The sequence below is a fragment of the Rhea pennata genome, chromosome 24, assembly GCF_028389875.1.
Source record: "Rhea pennata isolate bPtePen1 chromosome 24, bPtePen1.pri, whole genome shotgun sequence".
NCBI classification, from domain to species: domain Eukaryota; kingdom Metazoa; phylum Chordata; class Aves; order Rheiformes; family Rheidae; genus Rhea; species Rhea pennata.
In genome coordinates, this window is record NC_084686.1 from 6985617 (window position 1) to 6995907 (window position 10291).

Here is a 10291-nt window from a genome sequence, read left to right on the forward strand (position 1 = left end):
CAGAGGTAATGGAGGCTTGCAGTGCACTAGCAGACCTCCAGCATAACGTGCATGCTACAGAGAGGTTATAACTTTTGCATATTATTAGTGCTTAAAACATTCTGAGGACAAGTTGGGAATTCTTTTGTGGGTTAAGCAATCCTTGATGTGTTTTAAGGATGGCAGGTATAGTTACATGGTTGGCATGCTGAGATATTTGTGCTTATGAGAGGCAGAAAGTAATTACAGAAATAAAACCAGGTAATATATTCTTTACAGATCATCTTCATGCTGTTCTGCTAACAAACCTGAAACCTGTTCCGTTGGGAAGTCCTCAGAAGCAGGAGGTGGTGTGGTCTAGCTCTCATTTTTGTTGGGTCATTGCTGGCACCTACAGCTTTCGGGGCTCCTGCTGGGTAGTTCTCTGTACTGCCCCCTCTGGCACAAGCAGAACAGCAACTACTGTAGTCCGGGGAGTAATCTGGCTGGAAAGTGCATGGGGAAGGGTTGGAAGGGAAGGAAAAGCAGCAGTGGTTGTTCAGCCACATCAGGTCCCTGAGCTAGTTTGTCTCCCAACGTTCGTGTTGTGAAGCAGGGAGGGGAATGGTGGACAACTGTGATAAAGTGTGCTGAGCGTCTGCGTTGGGAGGGGAAGGTCGCGTCTCGGCTTAGACCCCTGCTGCCTCCGAAGAAACGTGCACAGAGCCACAGCCTTGCTCAGCCAGGTGCACACTTAGCTGATCGTGTACCTAGAGCGAAGCACGTGCTGAAACGTGATCCATCAGGCCCTAATACCAGCTCCATGCCTCTTGTTCCTTCCTTTTTCTAAGCAGGATTTCTGATGGATTCCCACGGTGTAATGACTTTGTAATGTGGAGAGAAATATCTTAAGAACAGAGCTTGATGCCTAAATCTGAAAGGCTGGGGCATTACAGTATTTCTGTACTAGAAGACGACCAGCATTAATGGCAAAACAAATGAAAGCTATTACCACAACAGCAGTATGAGCTTATACGCTGAAAAATAGGTCCATATAGGGCTAATATATTTTAATCAAGTGGCATTCATTGGTAGCTCCTTTGTGATAACGAAGTAAAGTAGAAGAGAATAGAGTAGGCTGAAATGACTTGCATGTAAATGACAGCTTGGCACCTAATAGCGAAGTACTGATTTGCATGTGAGGGGGTAGTGGGTGTAAACTCCTTTCAGAATCTATTCACTGTTAAAAATTTGCATAGTAGAAATGCAGTATTATCTGCCTGTGTCAGTAATTGTATAATACTGTCTATTAACAGCCTGGCCAACTTTCAGATTGTTTTGTAACGTTTGTGTCACTTATAATATGGTCTCATAGTGCAATGGGTATTAATATCTTGGCATTGCACCTTATGCGATTGTTTTAGATTAACTTTCTGAGATGTATAAAAATGGATTTGTTCTCTTCTTGTCCTAGCACTACACTAACAAAACTACATGCGTTTTGGCGTACTTTTACGGAGATGTTCTGGTGTGCTTTCAACAGCAAGGTACTTCTACCATATCTGTGACTGGCCAGCAAGACAAATGTTGCATGGGTAGGAAATTATTGGTTTACCAGGCAAAAGCTATATTAATGGTAAAGATAGTTGACATTAATGCTGCAGTAATAGGATGTGCACTACAGATGGCAATAGTGCCAGATGTTCACTGGTTTTCTGTGGAAATACATTACATTTATTATTGCATTTATTTCTCAAGTGTGCTCCATTAAATTTTTAATTTTACAATGAAAGGCCAGGTTCTGGTTTTAGTCTAACATTGGGTAAACATTTTCAAGTTTTGGTTGGCAGGAACAGAACTGTGGTTCAGCCTCTCTGTGGCTCGTGTCTCCTGGACTAGACTGTCTTAGCCGGATCACTCAGCATCGGTTAGGTGGGTTCTGCTGCTTTCCTTCTCTCTGTAGCTCTGCTGCCTTTTCACTTTTCTTGGCAAATGTCCATCTGTGAAGCCTCTGCTGTCTCTAACGTGTCAAAGTTTAATTTATTAATATAAAGCAGGTATTACTTTATTGCTATATAGGGCATCTTAATGTTCAGTTAAGCACCAAGCAGGGAGTCAGAAGTCCTTGGTTTCTCTCCCAATCTTCCGTTAAATATTTAACACATTTAGGCAAAAGAACTCACCGTATGTTTAGCTACAGAAGTCCTTAAATCATACCAGTATAGCTTCAGAGAGTATATTTAGCCTCAGTTTCAAAGGCAGCTTATTGAACTTAAGCATGATTTCAAGGTGTGCTAACTGCAAAAGCTTAATTCTTAGGGGCTTGGCATGTATCCGTTGCAGTGCAGATAACCGAGCTAACACCGAAAGGCTTGGTGCGTATCTGCTAAGCAACACAGCATCTTCCAGACACTGGCTGTGCACGCCTGAGCAGGGTTGGTGCTCAGCCCGGGCTGGTGTGTTTGCTGGTTTGAGGCTCTGTGATTTAGGTGTTGTGCTTTTCAAGTTAACTCGTTCACGAGGAATTGCAGCATCTCAGTACGGCAGTTGTATCACACAGTCTCACTACCTTTTAGTAAGGTTTAATGCTTGTGTATGTATAATATATAATATGTAAGTGTTGAACTACTTTGAACTACTTTAACAAAACATCCGTATTACTAAGTTATACAAAGTGGAATGATTCCCCACTTAAATTGGGAAAATGTGATGCTACTTAACATTCGGGCACTGACATTAATAAACAAGAGAAATAGTCATTAAGTATATTGTATCTTCTTGCTAGAAATAAAGATTCTGTACTTCCATTGAAAAAAATTAAGACATTTTCTTCAGTTACATGGGTTTTAGTAACGTAATATGAACATCTGACCAGCTTGGTGGTTTCTGGATAATATTGTTTGCTCCCTCAAAAATCCCACCAGTAGAGGAGAAAATGTGCTGTAATGCACATTCATATTGCTTTATTAATCTTGTATTTAACACCAGTTTTTCCCTTCAAACAGCAAGGTCTTTGTGCATGCGTCTTTGTGTTTCTGTAGCAGCTTTCTAAAAATAAAACCCCAAAAAAGAATATATGGGAGAACAGGATTGGATTACTGTGCCTGGGAGATCCTCGCCTCCTTATCTGCTAAGCCCTGGCATTGCAAGTGGTAGGAGTGTGTTATCAGTGGTCGAGGAAGTATTTGGACCAGAATCACTTCCGCCTGCGGAGGCATCGGCTGCCAGGAATTCCTAGCGTGAGCTCAGCAGTATTGTTTGCTGTTTGAATGCCTTTGGCAAGCTGCTGCCTTCCAGCCAAGATGACAGGCTGCATTTCAATGGTGGCTGTGGTTTGAGTCTGTTATAGTATTTTCCTGTTGTGTCTTAAGAGTTAGAAGTATTATAAAGAGAAGTTCAGTTCTTGTTGTGTCTTTTGTGAGAAAAGCCTTTAAGATATTTTGGGGGTCGTGTTCTTTAGGTTTGCTTTTTTGGTTTTGTTTAATAATGCTTCTGGGAAAGGGATGGGGAGGGGAATGTTCTTTCAAGATCTCTCTGTTAATCATAATTAAAACTAAAAAAATTTCTTAGTGTAAAGGAAACAAAAATGGTGAAGCCTGACCAGTGTCCTCCTCTGGATTTAACAGGAGCAGTTTAAGATGTTTTTGCCACAGGTACAAGCAGTCCTGCATGTAGATCTGCTAGAAGTATAGGAATGGGGGAGTGCTCGGCAATCTGTGTCTACCTGAAGTCAGACAGTTTAGCTCAAGCCTACTTCCATCAGTGATTTTAAGCTAAGCCTGCTCACTGCCTTTAGTGTAGGAGGGATTGCTCAAGTCCCAACTCTTCCATGGGCATGGCAGTCTTCAGCAGCTTGGCAGGCATGAGCAGCTGTGGGCTGTAGCGTCTGTGGTTATTCCATCCGTTTGCAATGTGTTTAAAGAGAAAGAAATCTTTATTTTAAAAAAAAACACCAATATGAAACCACAGCCCCCTAACTCATTCCCTTTTGAAAGAGAAATACATAGTAAAAATTACAAAAAATAGCCTCAAATTGGCTGTGTATTGGTGCCCAGGAAGACATGTCTTTGTCTTTAAAAACGTCTGAATGGTTGCAACATGCATACCCATAGAGCATTTGAAATGTGCCCCGTTTTAGCCTATCTTCCATCTCCAGATGTATTAAATTCTCCCTAGAATGACTGTTTGTCTTACTCCGACATGGTATGTTCTCCTTCTCCAGACCAAGACATCCCCCCCAACCCCACCCCAGCCTCTCTCTTTTCCAGATGATTTCTTTCCTAGTGCCTTCTAAAGTAGTAGGGGTTGCAAGGGCTGCTTTAAGGACGTGGGTATATAATGACAACTATGTTCATAATGTATGTGGAAACTGCTTCTATTAACTTAATAATTCCAGCCACAACTCCCTGAAAATTGGCGCAATCTGTTGCCAAGATCAACACATTTTTAAAATTTGGAGTTTCTAGGCCAAGCTTCTCAGTGCCAGAAAGTTAGGAAAATATTAAAGTAAGTTCACCTCAGTTGTTGGATTCTTACATTTCCCAGTTTTGCTTCCAGCTTGCCACTAACTCCTTAGAAGAAGAATCCAGCCCTGGAACAAGATCACACCTGTGAAATTCTGGTTTGCTTGCTTTTCTTCTAGTGAAACAGGGAGAAATCCACCAAGGTTTAGACTAGAAGGGTAACTTCAAGTACAGAAGAGTTGGTGTCTCTCCTTGATACGTTACTGTTGCTGCTAGCACGTTTACTGTTTATTTTGCAATTATTGTTTCCTGTAGGCAAGGGTAACAGTCCTATTAGCGATCCGTCTTTACTGGGCAAGATTCACATAATGTCTCTCACTTTGTGAAGTCCTCTCAAAAAATGGCAAAATTTTCCAGCAGGTCCCTCCGCTGTCCCTGTGTTCATCATTTTGGTGAGTGCATGAGTGATCCTCTGAAGAAAGAGGAGTTATTGCTTATGTGAGGTGGAGGTGTCATGGTCAGAGGAGCTGGCTGGTTACGTGAGACCCGTCCGTCGTACTCCCTGCCTCTCGGAGGGGTGTGCGCTCCTGTGCGTGTTCGGAGGTGTAGCAACGAAATGCGTGTGAACAACCGACTTCAGTCTAGTTTGGGTGTTTTCTAATTTTGTGTCCTCATGTGTCTAGCTGCTAAACCGTTCTTAAAGCATATTATATCCTTTCCTTTGTCCTTCTTGCCCTTGACTGTTTATTTCTATGAATTAAAAGTTAATTTGCCCACCGTTACTAACCTGGGAAGTTACTGAATTACCTCTCATGGAAGAGAAGTTCTTTTCTGATTGTATTTATTCAGATTTGTTTTCTGATTCCATCTGTCATTTAATTTAAGCTCATCATCTCTGTGTAGAAATGGAAAAACAGGTTATAATTCACAAATACTTACTAAAAGCAAATGAAAGTCTTTTGCCTGTTGATTCAGTGGAACAGGTATTTTGGGGGCTTGTTTCTGCAAGAAGCTGCAGGTCAATGGCTAAATTTGGCATCTGAACCTAACCTGGAAGAAGTGCATGCAGGTGCTCCCCCAAACCAAGGGACATTTATATCCAGTTCCCCAAACCAAGGGACATTTATATCCAGTGTGATTTTGGTTCCAAATAGTGGTGCACTGGGAACTGTCTATATACCCATTTAACGTTGGTCTGGGCGCTTACACATCCTGCTTGCTGAGTAATGCAAGCCTTTAGCGACAGATGCTTCCTCGAAAACAGCTTGAGTCTTTCTAAGTGTGTGAGACTCCCTACCTCCATTTTCTCCCTTTGACTTCAGACATTTTAATAAGTTTATGTAGAACCATTCACGAATGAAACCCCAGGTGATTTTTCCATGCCTGGGACAAAATGGCAAATCTTGGGTGTTCTGTTTATTGAATGATTTTGAGTATTCCCACTTTATATGTGTTTCTTCTTTTGCTTATAAGAAAGATCACTGCACATCTGGATGAATGTTTTTTCAGACTTCAGTATCCTCAGATAGGTACCTTTTACTTATGTGCTGAATACTGGCAAGCGAAAATTATTCCAGGAAAATCAGTGCATACTTGGCTCTTCTTTGCTTTGCAAGTGAAGATTTCTGGCACGCAGATTTGGAAGAGTTGACCTCCTGCAGAAAACCAGATTATTTTTTCCACCTGCGTTTAGCAGTGAAAAGGCCGCAGGCGTGTTTGTGCAGTTTAAGTCTTTATTGGTGCATAGTGGCTATTTGATGACACAAGTAAATCTTAAAAGTGACTATAATAAGCCCCACTGTTAACTGTGTCATTGACCTCCTGCTGTTTACCACTATCATAAATCATCTTCAGCAGTATGTCACAGAAATTACAAAAATTGTTTTAATTAGTAACTGGAACAGAATTGTGTTGGAAAATTTTTCTTCCTTAAGGTTTAATGACCTGAAAAAACAGGAATATGTATTATGTGTTTAATCAAAATATATTATTTTTTTAAAAAAAAAATCCATATGCTCCAGAAAAAATAATCCTTATTTCACTAGTGTCTCATAGTTGGAGAGAGGATTAAAACTCTTACGCTTTTATGTATAGGAAGTCATACCGTTAACAAGAGCGATGTTAAAACACACCGTAACACGTGACCCGTAGATGCGTGAGTGTGCTCGAGTAACCAGCAAACTTTGCTTTGCCGTGATCCCTGAGGCTTACGGAGGCAGGGGTGGGATCGTGCCATGGTGGAGGCTTGACACGGCGCTGGATGTCTTAGCTGCTGAGCCGAGCTCAGCGGGAACGCACGCGGTTTGTGTTCAGCGCCGCGGCTTGCGGAAGGGCAGTTTGTTCAGTCGTGTTCCCGGACCAGACCTCTGGGCTCGGCAAGGCGGGGGAGCGAGTGAGGCTACAGGTTTCTAACCTATTTGTTCATTTGCGGGCCGTTCCCGTGCTGCACGTGCACCTTCCGTGTAAGCATTTTCGTTCCGTTCCATCCCAGTGAAGAAGCATGGACAGGATGTAACCTGATCGCGCAGCGTTCGCGTACCCGCGTTTCTTTATTTTGAGATGACTTGCTGGTTAAGGTCTGTCTGGGTGAGTAAGAGCTGCCAGATGCGGTCCGTCTCCCAGAGCCCTGGGGAGTTTACTTGCTGGTGATGGTTGTGTGATCCAGTTTCCTGACGGTTCTTCACTCCTTCACTCCTTTCCCATCTGCTTCACTCAGTAACATAATCTCTCCCAAGGGCATGCGGTGTGGTGAGCCCGAGATTGTTCTCTCGTTAGAAAATCAGGGAAGAATTGTCACCAAGTACTCGGGAAAGAGCTGGTGGCTGCACTCGCTTTGGTAACTTATAAAGCAGGGACATGTGGAAGAAGACTCTTGAACCAGGGGCATTTGGATACTACATGTGAAGATGTTTGTTGTACCGTGACAAGCGTCCTTGCTGCGTGTGTATCAGTGAAGATGCTTCTAAATCTGTTAATCTGAGACCCAAGTTTTGTTGCGCGTTTTAGCTTGCAGCAGAGGCATAGGTGGGCAGAAGTATTCCTGTAAGTATTTCCCCAGGGTTGGAGTTCAGACAGATTTTTAGTTTTAAAAGAGTAGGCGTATACACATGCACATATCCTCACCCATGTGTGCTAGCATAACGTCCAGAAGGCATTTAAACAAGTTTGTAGACTTTGGTTTTGTTATTTTTATCCCATGCTGTGCCATGTGTGGGTGAACGTGAAGGGCTTCTGTTTCCGTGTCCTGCAGGCCGGGCTCTGACCTTCGGGTGTCTTGGGGCTTCGGATGAAGAAGCTGTTTGATCTCCGTAGTGGATTCCAAAGATAGCAGTTACTTACTTCCTCTGAGTTTCCACTTTTGGCTACTGTGCCAACAGATCCTTCAAACGCAAGTTGCTGTTTTCCTGGTAAAGGCAGTATAAAACAGAATACTTTTGTTACACGTCATCCTGAGGAAGTTTAGTAGTGCACTCGTGGTTTGGTGGGTATTTGATAAAATATTTGAAGGAAGAAGTATGTAATGCTCTTGCTGCCTCTTGAAGAGTATATTTGTGTTTTAGCTCCGCTGAAATTAACAGAACGGAGTTTGATGCTAGTAAGCAGTTTTCCTTCTCTCCACCACTCTACTGCATGAATGAAAGAAACATCAATGAAAACTAAATTACTTGCTGTGGTACGTATTTTCAGTGTGCAAGACCTCCTCTGTCACCACCCTAAATTTCTTCTTTCAGAGGTTTTATTCCCAGGAAATAACTTACAGAAAGCTTGTTTAGGTCTGCAGTCTGTAGTACCCTGTATTTGATCAGATCGTGCTACCAAACTGCTATCAGTACTGTTATATATATATGTGTGTGTGTGTCTATATATATAATGACCCATCAAATGTTTTTCTGAATGATCAGGGCTTTAGTTTGTGAGTCGCAGTCAGAGCTGATGCCTCTTAGCTAAGCAATGAGCCTGTGGCTCCAATCACACTGAGAATTACGTCGGTCATCACTTGGGGGGAGGACTGTTTGTAAGCACCAGTAAACCCAGTATTATAATAAGGTGGAAATAAAAATGTATTGCGTCATATACCTTATGCATACTTAGAATCTGTGAAGCTGCCTTTAAATTAAGTATGTTCTATTGGAAGAATGATGACTGTACTATAAGTACAGTTATAAAACAAACTGCCTATGAGAAAAATCTCACTTCTTGGGCAGGCATTATTGTATGGTCCTGGTAATTTATGTTTAGATACTAAAAAAGTTTTCCTGAGTTACCTTAATATTCAGTGCAGCTGTATAAATGCTCTTTATAGTTCTTGAGTGTCACCTTTATTTATTCCAAATATGACATGTCTAAACAGTCAGGCTTTAAAATGACTGATCATGGACCATTTTTCATCCTGAAGTAGTTCGAAAAAAACCCAAACCTACAATGTAAGTTCAGGATTTCATTTTGAAATGCTGGTAAACTAAACATAACTCTTTCTGTGCCAAGCCCTGCAATAATTATAGATGTAGCCTGGAGTGAGCAGGGAACTCACTGGGAGCTAGAGCCTGGGGGTAAAAAGGATTTACATGAAGGAAAGTGATTCATCGTACGGGGACCGGGGACACCGGTGCAGTGCTGCAAAGGGGAGGGAGACTGTGGACTACTGAGGCATAGGGAGGGCGTGAGACCCGAGAGGAACAGCAGAGTCCCCTGCCGTGTACCTTGTCTTGTGGCTGCCTCGAGGTTTGATTTAATGTCAGGTTTTTTGATTTGTTTAAAGACTGTATAAAATCTAGATTTGGGTTGGAAACTCCTTCTGGAGAAGTGAGCTCTTACGCTAGTGCATGCATTTTGAATTATTAATGAATTTTAGCAGTAGCGTTAGAACTGTGATGTGCACTTTGAATATAGAGAAGCTATATTGGTTTTTATTTCCCCTGGTACACGGTCTCTGCATTTCTTTAAGCTCTTTTAGGCCTCCCCTTGTTCCTCACTTTCCAGCTTCTTTAAGCTAAGGAGAATTTGAACTTCAGTGGAAGATCATCTGTTTAGAGCCTGTTGGTGTTCTTGGCACCAAAGTGTGGTGCTGAGGTTGGTGAATCAGAGGACCTGGTGAAGCTCTTGTTTTTCCTTGAGCTGTGAAGACACTTCTTCTGCCTCTCCTGTCTAAAGGATTCGCAGGCTGGTCATAAATATCGAAACACAATTCCTGGATGGGAGGTGGGGAGTGAGGATGCAAATTCAGTAGCTTAGAGTTCTCCAAATGATGCATTAATTACTAAAGGTGTTTATCACCTTGATTGAAAGTACCCAGAAGATGAAATATATGCCAGGTGTCTGCACTGTAAGGAACGACTTCAGTACGAAACCATCAAGGAAGAAGACAACCTTTCTTAAAGGTTTTGAGATTATCTACAAAGCTGAAAAGCAAGTTTATGTCCTGAAGTGGAGATTGTGAGCGTGGCTTTTGGCTTTTTTTTCTTTTGTTCATCTATTCTATTACTCTCTCTATTCTATTCTTCCTATCACAGAACTGCCAGATTATCATTATTTGTATATCTATATGTATATTTGTATTTATATTTTGGTTTGTTTGCCGTTGCATTTAGCGTTGGTTTTCAGGATTCACTTTTCACTCACGTGTCATGAGTAGGGAGAGCTTTGAACACTGGCTCTGTATGAGAGCGTCTCTGGGGCAGAGGTGCCCCGCTGCCCCCTTAACACCAGCACACAGCTGAGAGAGGATCATCCTTGCCATAGTTTCTCCTTCTGCTGTCTCCTGCCATGCACCAGGTAAAGGATTGTGCAGTCAGGCCAAGTCCATCGAGCTTTCCATAAAGAATAAGTAAGCATTAGGCAATTTTTTTTTAAGAGAGGAAATTCTTTGCTCC